The sequence below is a fragment of the Podarcis erhardii genome, assembly GCF_964252035.2.
Source record: "Podarcis erhardii genome assembly, chromosome: 6".
Classification (NCBI taxonomy): domain Eukaryota; kingdom Metazoa; phylum Chordata; class Lepidosauria; order Squamata; family Lacertidae; genus Podarcis; species Podarcis erhardii.
The window spans coordinates 4,898,500-4,914,685 of NC_138510.1; positions in this window are offsets into that span (position 1 = coordinate 4,898,500).

Sequence of the window (16,186 nt, forward strand, 5' to 3'; positions counted from 1 at the left end):
ACTCTGCAAAGTGGTATTATTATTATTATTATTATTATTATTATTATTATTACTCTTATTTATACCCTACCCGCCCCGGCCAGAGCCGGGCTCAGGGTGGCTAACACCAGTAAAATTACAATAAAAACATAATGGGGGGGAACAATTTTAAATACAGGTTAAAATGCAATTTAAAATGCAGCCTCATTTTAAAAGTAGCCCATAGATCAAAACCATAAGGGGAGGGGGAAACGTAAGGGTCAGACTGAGTCCAAACCAAAGGCCAGGGGGAACAGCTCTGTCTTGCAGGCCCTGCGGAAAGATGTCAAGACCCGCAGGGCCCTAGTCTCTTGTGACAGAGCATTCCACCACGTCGGGGCCAGTGCTGAAAAGGCCCTGGCCCTAGTTGAGACCAATCTAACCACCTTGTAGTTTGGGACCTCCAAAGTGTTGTCATTTGTGGACCTTAAGGTCCTCCGCGGGGCATAATAGGGCTTTGAATCTATGGTGTGAAATGTACCCAGAGCCCTTTCTTTCCATGAGTCATATGGCATGGCATTGCGGTCCGGCAAGCAGCCCTGGGTGTCCGGAGGGAGCGAAGGGACGGCATTATTTATCTCTGTTTGCTCTGTTGATGTTGCCTCTGCCCACCTGTCTCCCTTGCCTGCCTGACCTGCAACTGGACTCCTCTCGCAAGGCAGGCTGACAAATGGCCTCAGCTGCCTCCAATCCATTTGTTCCAGGAGAGGAACAAAGGCGCTTTGTGGGATCCGCTCTCTTTTCTTAATCTTGCGTGGCTCACCGGCATCCCTGGGTCCGGAACTCGGAGAGACTTCCTCCAAAGACAGCCGTGTAATGCCTTCCAGGTTTCCTCCGCTGAGTCCTCAGATGGGCTGGACCAACGATCTGTGATTCAGCCCTTAGCCAAGCAGAGGGGAGAGCTCGGCTTCTCTGGCAGGTGTGGGAAAATGGAGGTGAACTGGTCTCTCTCTCTCTCTCTCTCTCTCTCTCTCTCTCTCTCTCTCTCTCTCCAACAGGAATGTCAGGAGTACAGAAGACACAACCTTTCTGCGCCCCTTCCTTGCCCAGGCAGCGGAGGCTAGGGGCACGTTCCGCAGCTGATTTTTACGATACGATATCTTTATTGTCATTGTCCCATACAGAACAATGAAATTGAAAAATCTACATCAGGCATTCAAAAACCCCTTAAAACTCTGAAACCCCATTTTAAAATACAATGTACTCCTATAAGGTAAAGGTAAAGGGACCCCTGACCATTAGGTCCAGTCGTGGTCGACTCTGGGGTTGCGGTACTCATCTCGCTTTATTGGCCGAGGGAGCCGGCGTCCAGCTTCTGGGTCATGTGGCCTTTGAAGAAAGGTTGCCACATTTGAAGTTTTTTATTTTAGAGGACAGCTGAGTAAGAGGCATCGTGATCAAAGTTTGCAGAATTATATACCAGGTGAAACTCGAAAAATTAGAATATCGTGGAAAAGGTTCATTTATTTCAGTAATTCAACTTAAAAGGTGAAACTAATATATGAGATAGAATCGTGACCTGCAAAGCGAGACATGCTTCTGCTTCTCAGAGGTCCAGTATTGCTCTATTTGCAACCCTTGTTTTGCTGATTTCATTTAATATTCTAATTTTCTGAGATTGTTAATTTGGGGTTTTCATCAGCTGTACGCCATGATCATCACAATTATAACAAATCAAGGCATATCTCGCTTTGAATGTCATGAGTCTGAACAGGGCTGCCTTCAGATGTCTTCTAAACGTCAGGTTTATCTCTTTGACATCTGATGGGAGGGCGTTCCACAGGGCGGGTGCCACTACCAAGAAGGCCCTCTGCCTGGTTCCCTGTAGCTTTGCTTCCCGCAATGAGGGAACCGCCAGAAGGCCCTCGGTGCTGGACCTCAGCGTCCGGGCAAAACAATGGGAGTGGAGACGCTCCTTCGGATATACTGGCCCGAGGCCGTTTGGGGCTTTCAAGGTCATCTCATGCTCTGACCGCAGCTCCCATCCACACTTGGCGGGGAGAGGCTGTTCCACCAGCTGCTGTCTTACGGGCTTTCGATATTAATTTGGCTTTAAATGGCTCTGAAATTAAGTGACAAACGAACAGCAACTTTTAATACAGATATTAAAAGGGGATATTGTTGCAAACAGGTGCCCGCAGATGTCGGATGTTCAAACAGATGTACGGAGATGAAAGTCTTTGCCCTCCCGCAGAGCAATCCAATTTGAGAGCGAGTCCGCTTCTCCTTTCAGAGTTTCTCAGCTGAGATCCAGTTTCCAGTCGAGGAACGAAAATGGGGGGAAAGCAGGCGCAGAGCTGGTTTACGTTTTATATGTCACAGGTGTGTGTTTCTCAGCAACATCAATAGTCTGGGTAAGAATGGCCAGGAACCGCAGGCGTCCCCAGAGGGGGAAAAGGGCGGCAGCACAGCCCCCCGGCACCCGGTATTTCCCTTGCACCGAGACGGCAACTCATCTGCGTGGGCTGCGAATGAGACATGTTAATCACCGCAAACATGTGCACAGACACCGCCATCCCCTGGGGGCCCCACAGACCAAGAGCAAAGGGTTAAGCCTCATACTCTCCAGTTTCATCTCCCCAATCCCCGTTCTCAACAAGCAAATATTTCAGGTTATTTCGCACGTCGGGGGGGAGGATTGTCTTTCTTCTTCTTTGGCGATCCCTCGTAGCCGAGTAAGATGGTCTTCCATAAACACGGTTTTAACACTGAGTCCGTAAGTGACTGTGGAGGCCAATTCTGGATCCACACATCCTTCCACAGTGGGGACATTGGTTTACGGGTGGGAGTTGATCACGGTGTGGATTTGCCAAGCGTGCCTTCCTCTTAGCACGTTTCTCCCTTGCGTCCTGAGTTCGAGTGTCTTCAAAGCCCAGGACACCTTTGGTAAAGGCTGTTCTCCAACTGGAGTGCTCGCAGGCCAGTGTTTCCCAGTTGTTTGTGTTTATATTACATTTTTTAAGATTTGCCTTGAGACAGTCTTTAAACCTCTTTTGTTGACCACCAGCATTACACTTTCCATTTTTAAGTTCGGAACAGAGTATAATGTTACCTCTGGTTGTGATTGGGATCCATTCCGGAGGCCCATTCGCAACATGAAAAGCCCACAACCTGAAGTGCCATATCTGCGCAGGTGCATGGCACGATTTGGTGCTTGTGTGCATGTGCGAAGCAGTGAAACCCGGAAGTAACTCTTTCCCGTACTTCTGAGTCGCCGCGGGACGCAACCTTGAAAAACATGTTGTTGTTTAGTCGTTTAGTCGTGTCCGACTCTTCATGACCCCATGGACCAGAGCACGCCAGGCACTCCTGTCTTCCACTGCCTCACGCAGTTTGGTCAGACTCATGTTGGTAGCTTCGAGAACACTGTCCAACCATCTCTTCCTCTGTCGTCCCCTTCTCCTTGTGCCCTCCATCTTTCCCAACATCAGGGTCTTTTCCAGGGAGTCTTCTCTTCTCATGAGGTGGGCAAAGTCTTGGAGCCTCAGCTTCAGGATCTGTCCTTCCAGTGAGCACTCAGGGCTGATTTCCTTAAGAATGGATACGTTTGATCTTCTTGCAGTCCATGGGACTCTCAAGAGTCTCCTCCAGCACCATAATTCAAAAGCATCAATTCTTCGGCGATCAGCCTTCTTGATGGTCCAGCTCTCACTTCCATACATCACTACTGGGAAAACCATGGCTTTAACTATACGGACCTTTGTTGGCAAGGTGCTGTCTCTGCTTTTTGAGCTGCTGTCTAGTGAAAAAAATAACATGAAGCAAACGTAACATGAGGTATGACTGTAGTTGCTTTGGAAGGCGATAATCAGGCATCCAAGCAGCATGACCCATCCAACGAAGTTGATGTTGAAGAAGCATGCAGAATATTTCAGGTAGGGTCCATGGCACCTCCAAAAAGGCCCCGGGAAGGAGTCGTGGTCTCAGACCCTGGAAAGCCATTGCTGTCAGCCAGTGTGGACAGTACTGAGTCCAATGCACCAGTGGTTGACTCAGTATGAGCCAACTTCCAGCGTTCCTAATTCTCTTCATGCTTGGTTGGCCAAAGCTCGTGAAAAGAACAGCTCGTTTTGGTGGCTTTAGAAGAAGAATTGGGCAAATTAATGGCGGAGAGTGCTATCGGGGGCTCCTAGCCCTTCCTCCTCAGTTGGAGGCAGCAATGCTTCTGAATCTCAGTTGCTGGAAACCACAGCCAGGGCCGTCTTACCCATAGCTGCCAGGGGTGGGGCACCCAGGCGCCGGGCTCTCAGGGACGCCAGGCCGAGAGTCCGGTTCCCGAGAGTTGGAGTCCAGGGAAGAGCCTGCCCATCAGTCGGAGTGCCATGGCGGGCTCTTCTGCTATGGGTGGCTCTGCGCTGCGTGTTCGGGGGGGTGACCGAGCCAGCGAGGTGCTGAGGCAGTTGGCTGGTTCCCCCCTCCTGCGCACCTGGAACTGGGCAACCTGGGGGGTGGCGCCGGGCGGATCTTTGCACCCTGGCGCCACATACGGGACCGCCTCTCCTGGTATGCCCCGCGGAGGACCTTAAGGTCCACAAATGACAACACTTTGGAGTACCAGGGCCTTTTCAACACTGGCCCCGACTTGGTGGAATGCTCTGTCTCAAGAGACTAGGGCCCTGCGGGACTTGACATCTTTCCGCAGGGCCTGCAAGACAGGGCTGTTCCGCCTGGCCTTTGGTTTGGACTCAGTCTGACCCTTATGTTTCCCTCCCCTTATGGTCTTGATTTATCAGCTATTTTAAAATGAGATTGCATTTTAATCTTTATTTTAAATTGCCCCCCCCTCCTCTTTTTCTCCCCTATTATGTTTTTACTGTGATTTTATTGGCGTTAGCCACCCTGAGCCCGGCTCTGGCTGGGGAGGGCGGGGTATAAATTATTATTATTATTATTATTATTATTATTATTATTATTATTATTAAATGCTTAAGACAGCCCTGACCACAGCAGGAGGGGAGAGGGGTCTTGGGTTCGAGTCCTGCTTGTTGGTTTCCAACTGGGGCGGCATCTGGTGCGCCACTGTGAGAACGCGATGCTGAGCTAGATGGGCCCCCTTTGGCCTGATCCAGCAGGATCTTATTATGTTCATTGCTGTGCTAGGTCAACCAACTTGGCTTAAGGCAGGTTTCCCCATAGCAGGTTTCCTTTCACTGCTAGGAGAACAGAGAGGAGCCACAATTGTTCCATCTGTCCAGCAGGGCTCGTCTAATAATAATAATAATAATAAATTTATTATTTATACCCTGCCACTCTGGGTTTTCCCCAATTTATGCTGCTTTTCCCAGCAATGATAGATGCTACTAGATAAAGGAGATGGTTTTGTCCCCCTCTTTCATTGACCACGCACAATTCCAGCCAGAAGTTTTGCTTCAAGAGTCTTCACATTCCTAGGGACTAGAAACATGATTTCCTTTGGATAATAAAGGTAAAGGGACCCCTGACCATTAGGTCCAGTCGTGGATGACTCTGGGGTTGCGGCGCTCATCTCGCCTTACTGGCCGAGGGAGCCGGCATACAGCTTCCAGGTCATGTGGCCAGCATAACTAAGCCGCTTCTGGCGAACCAGAGCAGAGCACGGAAACGCCGTTTACCTTCCTGCCGGAGTGGTACCTATTTATCTACTTGCACTTTGGGGTGCTTTCGAACTGCTAGGTTGGCAGGAGCAGGGACTGAGCAACGGGAGCTCGCCCCGTTGCAGGGATTCGAACCGCCAACCTTCTGATCGGCAAGTCCTAGGCTCTGTGGTTTAACCTACAGCGCCACCCGCGTCCCTCCTTTGAATAATATTTCTAAACAACAAAAGCCGAAATTGCACAGCGGTTGGATTGTGTGTGCGTGTGCAGAACACACGCAGACCTGGTGATAAGTGTTTCCGAAGCTGGAACGGGGAAGGCTCCCTTCTTTTGCAAACAACACCCTGGAAAATGACCTGCCCCTCTCTAACCCTCTCCGGCATAACGCGGCATGAAGAGTTGTAGGGCCCTGCTGGAAGAGGTCTTGCCCCCACTGCGGTGTTAATATCTGACACCGGCCATCAAAGCTTTGCGGAGGGAGACCCTAAAGGGCACAGGGAGCCTTGTAAAGGAGGCCACCGTGCTAGGGGAGCTTGCTCCCGGGCAGGGAGAGGGCCCTTTAACAAAGGTTCGAGGAGGTCAGGCTGGCAGCATCCTGGTGGCCACATGTGTCCGACGTTTAACACGGCCCAGGTCTGGAATCCATTTGCCTCGGCTGCCGGGAAAGGTAATGGTACCCCAGAGAGATGGGAAAAGCTTCTCAGCACATCCCTCCCATCTGCTCCCTGTTTATTTACTTACACTTAAGGATCACCTCCTGGATAAAAGGTCCCCGTGTGGGGGGTGCAAAGTGTGCAAGGGGGGGTCATTGTCCTATGTTGACACTGCGGAGACCCCCTCTCCAGGTTTTCAAGCTACTGTTTGCATATCTGATCCCACCGGCTGCCCAGCTTTTGGCAGCGGGAAGGCGGATTTGGAGGGTGCAAGGCAGCTGTCAGATGGGCAAGTTGCGCCCAGAGATGCGCCCATATGGCACAAGAACATAAGGGGAGTCCAGAAGTCGAATCAGTAATGATTCACTGGGCAAAAGACTTTGGGTATAATATATGTACATCCTTCGGCATGGGAGAGGTGATGGAAATACGATTTAAAATTGACAGCTTGTTGTACATTGAAAGAAAATTGTATGAAAATGACGCGCCGTTGGTATTTAACTCCCTGCAAATTAGCAAAAATGTATAAGGCAGAGTCAAATCTGTGTTGGAAATGTAAGGAAAAAGAGGGTACCTTTTATCACGTGTGGTAAAGTAATGAAAGCACTTTGGGAAATGATATACAGTGGTACCTTGGTTTAAGAAGAGTCCAATTTAAGAACAATTCGGTTTACAAACTCCGCAAAACCGGAAATAGTGTCCTGGTTTGAGATAAAATGATAAAAATTATCCATAAGAGAAATGAACAAGAATAAGAAAAATTAACAACAATCATTTAAAGACTTTTTAAGACTTTCAGAAATTTAAATGAATACACTAGAAACCAGGCAGAGGGCTTTCTTGGTAGTGGCGCCCGCCCTGTGGAACGCCCTCCCGTCAAGGGAATAAACAACTACCTGACTTTTAGAAAACAACTGAAGGCAGCCCTGTTTAGGGACGTTTTTTAAGAATTGATGCTTTTTATCATGTTTTTAATATTCTGTTGGGAGCCAGGTGGGCAGGGTATAAATAATAAATTATTATTATTATTATTATTATTATTATTATTATTATTATTATTATTATTATTGAAACAGATTGGAAATCTCATTAACTTTCCCAATAAAAATGACTGCAGTGAAGGCGTTGGCCTGCTATCAAAAGGCAGGGAGTTCCAACGTGTACAGCAAAATGAATTTAAGATGGGGGGGGGATGAGAAACAAGGGAATTGAAATTGACGGATGGCGCCGTCGCTACATATTCCCACAAGTTTTCTACGGGATTCGGGCAGCTCCCCTGTTTAGAGATGCAGAACTGTGGGCCCATCGCATCTTCCGAAGAGGTTCTTGGGGAGAGGTTCTGCCCTGTATTTTCCTGCAAAGCGACACTCGGACCCCCACGATCTCTGCTGGCCGCTTCCCCTTCAGATGGCACCCACATGCTCTGTAGCGGCTGCACCTGAGTACACAGCAGTAGCTTATCCGTCAGCCGGCTGTCATGAACCTCGTGCCCCTTCCTTGCTTAGCCAAGCCTCAGCCCAGTAGGAAGTCGGTGCTTGAGAGACACCTTAGCAAACAAGCATGGAGAGAGAAGGGGGGGGGGGGGACAGCGGCTTGAAATGGAGAGATCAACCTTACTGAATGCTTGTGAAACATGGACCACTTACAAACGCCATCTCCAACTCCGCGAAAGATTCCATCAACGGTGTCTCCGAAAATTTTTACACATCACTTGGGAAGACAGGCGAACTAATGCCACTGTACTGGAAGAAGCAAAGATTACCAGTGTCGAAGCAATGATTCTTCAACATCAACTTTGTTGGACTGGTCATGTTGTGTGGATGCCTGATGATCGTCTTCCAAAGCAACTACAGTGGTACCTTGGGTTACATACGCTTCAGGTTACATACGCTTCAGGTTGCAGACTCTGCTAACCCAGAAATAGTACCTCGGGTTAAGAACTTTGCTTCAGGATGAGAACAGAAATCGTGCGGCAGCAGCGGGAGGCCCCATTAGCTAAAGTGGTGCTTCAGGTTAAGAAAAGTTTCAGGTTAAGAATGGACCTCTGGAACAAATTAAGTACGTAACCAGAGGTACCACTGTACTCTATTCTGAACTTAAAAATGGAAAGCATAATGCTGGTGGTCAACAAAAGAGGTTTAAAGACTCTCCCAAGGCAAATCTCAAAAATTGTGGTACAGTGGTACCTCGGGTTACAGGCGCTTCAGGTTACAGACACTTCAGGTTACAGACCCCACTAACCCAGAAGTAGTACCTCGGGTTAAGAACTTTCTTTCAGGATGAGAACAAAAATCACGTGGTGGCAGCACTGGGAGGCCCCATTAGCTAAAGTGGTACCTGAGGTTAAGAACGGACCTCCAGAACGAATTAAGTTCTTAACCTGAGGTACCACCGTATAAACACCAACAATTAGGAAACACTGGCCTGGGAGTGCTCCAATTGGAGAACAGCCTTTACCAAAGGTGTCATGGGCTTTGAAGACACTCGAACTCAGGACGCAAGGGAGAAACGTGCTAAGAGGAAGGCCCGCTTGGCAAACCCTCACAGTGATCAACTTCCGCCTGGGAACCAATGTCCCCACTGTGGAAGGATGTGTGCGTCCAGAATTGGCCTCCACAGTCACTTACGGACTCATTGTTAAAGCTGTGTTTATGGAAGACAATATTACTTGGCTACGAGTGATCGCCAAAGAAAAGAAGATTTAGATGGAGCAGGGCAGGGGTGGAGGACTTAATGCTCGAATCACATGGAGCTTCAGAGTCTCGGCCTGTAGAGCATGAGACTCTCAGTCTCAGGGATCGTGGGTTCGAGCCCCACATTGGGCAAAAGTTTCCTGCATTGAGCGGGTTGGACTAGATGACCCGAATGGTCCCTTCTAACCCTACAGTTCTATGAAGCCATGACCCATTCCCATGTTCAATGATTCAATGATTTTCACCCCACCATTGAAAATTCAATGATTTTCACCCCACCATCAACCTAACAATGAATCAATCTATGCAAGAAATACATTTTTTGGACACTACTATAAAAATACAGGATGGGCGCATAGACACCACCTTATACCGTAAACCAACTGACCGACAAACATATCTACATGCCTCTAGCTACCATCCCAAACATACCAAACAGTCCATTGTATATAGCCAGGCACTACGTTACAGCCGCATCTGCTCCAATTCTACAGACAGAGACTCTCACCTAAGAGATCTACAGCAAACCTTTTTAGAACTAAAATACCCAGCAGATGAAGTTAGACAACAGATCAACAGAGCCAGACTGATACCCAGAGAGAACTTGCTGCAAGACAGACCCAAAAAAGAAAATAACAGAACACCTCTAGTCATCACATACAGCTCCCAAGTTAAAACAGTACAACGCATCATCAGAGATCTACAACCTCTCCTGGACAATGACAGTTCTCTTTCTCAAGCTCTGGGAGGAAGACCTTTCATTGCCTCCAGACAGCCCCCCAATCTTAAACAACTCCTAACCCACAATAATACTATAACCAGACTTAACACGGACACTGGCACCAGAGCCTGCAATAAACCCAGATGCCAACTTTGCTGCCACATACACCCGGACAACACCATTACTGGCCCCAACAACATCACACATACCATCTCGGGACTATTTAATTGCTCATCGTCTAACATTGTGTATGCCATAAAATGCCAACAGTGTCCTTCAGCTCTCTATATTGGACAAACAGGCCAGACCTTACGCCAAAGAATAAATGGACATAAATCCGACATCAGGAACCACAAGACAGAAAAACCAGTAGGAGAACACTTCAATCTCCCAGGACATTCTATACAAGATCTCAAAGTAGCTGTTCTATTACAAAGGAATTTCAGAAATAGACTGGAAAGAGAAGCTGCTGAATTGCAACTTATCACCAAACTTAAAACTATGGAGAGACCTGGTTTGAATAAAGACATTGGATTCTTATCTCATTATACATGACAAAGCCATTTTTCACCTTCTCACCCCTTGCTTTTTCCTGTTAGACCTATTGCAGTCGTTAAGAGTCGTCAACAGGCTCATCGCAGCTATCTGCCAATCACCCATTCCCACCACCCTTCTGAGTAATACCCCTCCCCACCTTCTCACTATATAGAAAGGTCCGGTGACTTCTGTTTCAGTGTATCTGAAGAAGTGTGCATGCACACGAAAGCTCATACCTAGAACTAACTCAGTTGGTCTTTAAGGTGCTACTGGAAGGAATTTTTTTATTTTGTTTTGACCATTCCCATGTTGCTAGACTGCCCAAGAAGTTCAGCAGTCAGGAAGAAGGAATTACGTTTCTAGTCCGCCGGCTTACAATATGACAAGATTTACATAATTACCAATGTAACAAAAGTCATAAGCAATAAATGAAACACATCAAAAAGTACACAACCAAATGGAAAACAATTTCCACATAAATCATAAAATCTAAAACTAAGAATACAGCATTAATATCAATTACAATTTAAAATGACATAGATATATAAAAGCAATTTAAAAAACAAAAACGGACCCTCTCTGCCCAGATGGAAGGAGGCAGGCAAAATGTGCTGGAAAATGTGGAGTGCTCAACCTTTTGCTCCCCGTTTTCCCTGTTTTGCTCCCTGTTTTCCCCTGGGTTCCCTGGCCAGAACCCCCATCTCTCTTGCACACACACAAACAAACACGCCAGCAGGTCTTTAGCTCTGCTTTATTGGGAATGGTTCTAAGCGCAGAGAAAAGAGGATGGCTGCTCACTCTCCCATTAAGTCCTGTGGAGAGGGAAGCAGAGGGGGGATGTCCTTAACCCCCGACCAGCTCCAAGCCAGCCTGACTTGCCTTGCCAAACGCAAACGCCTGCAAAATGGTCCTCTCCCTGCTGTTCGTCCTGAGATGTCCACTTTGCAAACCGCAGGGCGGACAGCGCTTTCCAGTGGAGCCTGGCTGGACGTTTGTGCAAAGGCAATGGGCCTTGAACGCACCATGTGCGGATATAAACAGGGGAAGGACTAATCACTGAGCACCAGCCTCCCCCCTCCCCCATAATCCCAAGGTCTAAAATTATCTACTTATCTGCACCACTTGTTCACCAAGTGTACAAAGTTGCCCCCCCCCCATCATGCCCCACAAATCTTCCAACTGTGATTTAAATGGCATGAAACAAAGGAGACCTTGCAGACAGGCCAGAGTCTCCATAGATGTGGGATTTCAGGTACTGCAAATACAGAGGGGTGAATATGTCTATTTCAGCTTCCCTTTTTCTAACCTTAAATTCGGTTCCCTGCATTTCCAATCAGTCGGCAATGTTTTTTAAAAGAAAATTATTCCTCACAAAAGTACACCTGCCTTTTAGCGCCGGTTTCTCTGCTTGGACATAATTTGTGTGCAGTTTTGCAATGAGCACAATTTTCTCACAAAGCAATGGCATAAAAATGGCATAAAATCGTGGTTACAAAGCACGGATCCACATGGATCCTCAGGATTTTTGCACTGGGCTACCCCAAACCCACCGTCAAATCACATGTCTGTGGCCACAGCATGAACCACAAAAAATCATACACCCGCTGTTTCATTCAGAATATTTTTTCTCTTGTTTTCCTCCTCTAAAAACTAGGTGCGTCTTATGGTTGGGTATTGCAAAATTCAGAGAAGGGCAAATTTCAAAGGATGGCTCTTGCAGCTGGAAACTGCGAATTCAGCAGGTTTGCTTCTAAATGCAAATTCCACCCAATTTCTCTATCACCCCAAAGTGTAAACAGGCCTTTCGAATTCTGTAAGAAGCCTGCCTTCTCTTTCGGATCAGCAGCAATGAGCTGTGTAGAAATACATTTCCTCAGGAGGTAGATGGGTCAGTCCCCCCCTTCTTTGTGCATGTGTTTTTTCCAGCTTTGGGGTGGGGAGGGATAAATCCTTTCCTTGCAAGGGAGGCGGGGCCTCCAAATCCACTCGGGGTTCACCGGATCCATTCCAGCCTGAGCAGACTGGTGACCCACCGGCTGGGGTTTACCTCTGCCTCCGAGAGGTCAAAGGATCTCCTTCAGCTTCCCCACAGAGGGGGGGTTTGTTTCCTGAGACATTGAATTATGGCCAGAGAGAGTTCCTTTCCTGTCTGCTCCCCTTTACCGGAGATATTTACTCCTCTCTCTCACTCTCGCTTTCTCACCTCCCGGCTCTCCACCTCTGTTTCCCCAAGACTCCCTCGCTGGAGCGCCTTGGCCGAAGGCAGCCAGCCAACGAAAGCTCCTTGCCATTTCCTTCCTCCCAGGCCAGCAATTTGGGACATGGGGCACCGTGACCCGGGAGAGGCTGGTGCCAGGAAATTTGGGGCTCTCTCAGAGATGGGCAGCATTTCATGCAGCTTCAGTGGCAGCAAGAGAAAAATTGCAAAATTTATTAATTAAGGAATAGAGTGGCGATGTGCTGTGGGTTAAACCATAGAGCCTAGGACTTGCCGATCAGAAGGTCGGCAGTTCGAATCCCCGTGATGGGGTGAGCTCCCGTTGCTCGGTCCCTGCTCCTGCCAACCTAGCAGTTCGAAAGCATGTCAAAGTGCAAGTAGATAAATAGGTATCACTCTGGCGGAAAGGCAAACGGCGTTTCCGTGTGCTGCTCTGGTTCGCCAGAAGCGGCTTAGTCATGCTGGCCACATGACCCAGGAAAACTGTCTGCGGACAAACGTCGGCCAATAAAGCGAGATGAGCGCCCCAACCCCAGAGTCGGCCACGACTGGACCTAATGGTCAGGGGTCCCTTTACCTTACCTGCATGCATCTGCACATACACCAATGCAAGATGAAAAACTGTCAAGACCAATTGCAACTCTTCTCTAATCCCCAGTTTGCAAATTCTCATTCCCCAAAAGCACACTCTTATTTCATCATGTGGCTAGATAGCAACTTGGCTCGTTTTTTTCTCTCTTTTTTGGGAAATGTCACACTTTGCATGTGTTCACAGGGCCCAAGGGCAGTGAGTGTTGCCGCCATTCCTTCTGCACTTTTAGCAGGGTGCTTAAAAAAAAATCTTAACCAAGGGCAAATTGCTTTATTATCATAATTTTTAATGCTTCCTGTCATCACTTTAAAAATATCCATATGAAGTTGCACCATATAGTTAACAGGAAATTAAAAGTTAAACAGTTTGGTCTGACACATTATTCTAGTTGTTCACGTTTGCTTGAGTGGTGCAGAAATATTAGCCTGATCTGGATATGCTAAGGATCCTTGAGGCATTTCAGCAAGTTTTTCGTGCTGTGTGTTGATGTCTTCCAGAACCTGCTGCCAGCGTCGCAGTTTACCCAAGTGTTTCTGAATTAGTGCTTCCTTCCTCTGCAATTCACTTCTCAGTTCTGAAACATCCTCTTTAATTACCTGCTCTGGTTTCTGGGCACATACTGCAGCCTCTCTTTTTTTGTAAGAAAAAGCATCCCGTTTCCCATGCAACATCTAAATATTTCTGGATACACAGGTCAATGCTATTTCTAATTTCTTCCTGGTCTGGACCGGACCCTGGTTTCTGAAAATCCTGGTCAGGCCAGCCGCCATGTCCTAGCAGGTGGCATTTAAAGGTTTTTTTCCCCGTGGTGGAAATGTAATGATTAGACGAACTCTTGACTTGCTGGAAGGTGAGATGAAGGATTAGGCCAGGCTTCATCAAACCTGGCCCTCCAGATGTTTTGAGACTACAATTCCCATCATCCCTGACCACTGGTCCTGCTAGCTAGGGATCATGGGAGTTGTAGGCCAAAAACATGTGGAGGGCTGAGTCTGAGGAAGCCTGGATTAGGCACAAAACTCGTTTTACTTTCAGCTAAAGTTTCCTGCATTTCAGAGGGTTGGACCAGATAATTCTCAGGGACCTACAATTCTATGATTCTAAAATCCAAGTGGTCATTTTTGTGAGAGAAAACCACTTCAGAAGGAAACAGCGCGGAGTGAACCAGCAACAGAGGATGTGCTTAACCCTTCTTCACCCCCTATTATTCTATGGCAAACCTCTCTGCCCCACCCCAGGGTTTTTCTTTCCAGGGGGTTTGCAGGGCATATTTGTGGAGTGAGCATGTGTCTTGAATCCAATATGGGGGAGAGGAAAAGTAAGAGTCGGGAAGGGTGCATGTGAAAAATGTTGGGCAGGAAAAGGGTTCCGCACTGGTATCCTGCCACTTCACCATTAAACCTCCCATAGATGGGGTTGTGTGCAATGTTTAAGGATGGGGGACCAATTCAATTTAGTTTGCATTTAAAGGTGAAACCAACACACACTTCTTGAAGCAACAGGCGCACTACACTGAAATGCAGTCCCCCTTCAAAATCTGCACTTCAACCAAATGTTGCGCTGAAGTTCTCCAACTGACAATGTGTCAAAAAATTGCACCTCTTAGGGCAGTGTTTCTCAAACTCTGGTCTCCAGCTGTTGTTGGACTACAACTCCCATCATCTTGCTAGCTAGGGATGATGGGAGTTGTAGTCCAACAGGTGAAGACCAGAGTTTGAGAAACACTGTCTTAGGGAAAGTGCACACGAATCCAGGTACAGTCATACCTCATGTTACGTTTGCTTCATTTTATGTTCTTTCAGGTTACGTCCCGTGGTGACCCAGAAGTACCGGAAAGGGCTACTTCCAGGTTTTGCCGCTCACACATGCGCAGAAGTGCAAAATGATGTCACATGCATGCGCAGAAGTGGTGAATCACAACCCGTGCGTGCGCAGACAGGCCGCTGCGGGTTGCGCTCTTTTCATGTTGCAAACGGGCCTCTGGAACGGATCCCGTTCACAACCAGAGGTACCACTGTAAGTACTTAATTCGTTCCAGAGGTCCGTTCTTAACCTGAAACTGTTCTTAACCTGAAGCACCACTTTAGCTAATGGGGCCTCCTACTGCTGCCGCGCTGCCAGAGCACGATTTCTGTTCTCATCCTGAAGCAAAGTTCTTAACCCGTAAGGTACTATTTCTGGGTTAGCGGAGTCTGTAACCTGAAGCATATGTAACCTGAAGCGTATGTAACCCAAGGTACCACTGTATTGGTGAAAAATTATTTCATTGCTTCATTCCAACTCCAAGGTTCGATGACGCCTATCCCCTTCCTCCTCCTGTTGCCCCCGGGAGAAATAGTGCCATGTTTATTGCTGAACTACACAGCTGAGGTTGCCACCATTGTTTTGGCAAAAGACAGGACAGGGTGAGGCAGAGCAGTTGGGGGGCGATTTTTACTTATTTATGGGTCATCTGGTGCTGAAGTGACTTCAAATCAGTCCACTACAATCTCTTGCAGTCTAACAGGATGGCCCCTCTGGAATTTGTCACACACACAGGCTGCTCACACATACACATTCATGACATGGGTGTAGCCAGGATTTGGGGGGGGGAGGGTGAGTTGTACAGCTTCATTTTGGAAGGTCACCCCCAAGTGTGGTTGAGCTTCTTTTGGGACATGGCCCCCAAAATTTTGTTCAGCTTCTTTTGGGGACATCACAGGTAAAAATCCCCCCAAAATAGGACATTGCAGAGGGCAGACATGGGGGGGGAGGCTTCTGCTGGGGAGGCAAAATCTCAGTTAATTGAGTATTTTCAATGCTTTGTCAATCCTTTTTGAGGATTTGGGAGGAGAAAGGTATGCCCACAACTCATGAATCTGTAAATCTGTGCTTTGCATGACGTCTTATACACCCTTTCACCCTCATGCATTTGGAGAGGATCCCTAAACTGGCAGAGAGAGAGAGAAAGAGAGAGAGAGAAGAAGAGACTTCAAAAACAGCACAAACTAAATAAATATTTTTTAAAAAATTTAAATTGTCCAGTAGCACCTTAGAGACCAACTATGTTTGTTCTGGGTATAAGCTTTAGTGTGCATGCACACTTCTTCAGAAGAAGACAAGGAAGACACCTGTGCGTGAATTTGTTTTATGTGTGTAGATCAGTGCACGCTGACCAACGCACAGTCTTCGCAGTAGGGCT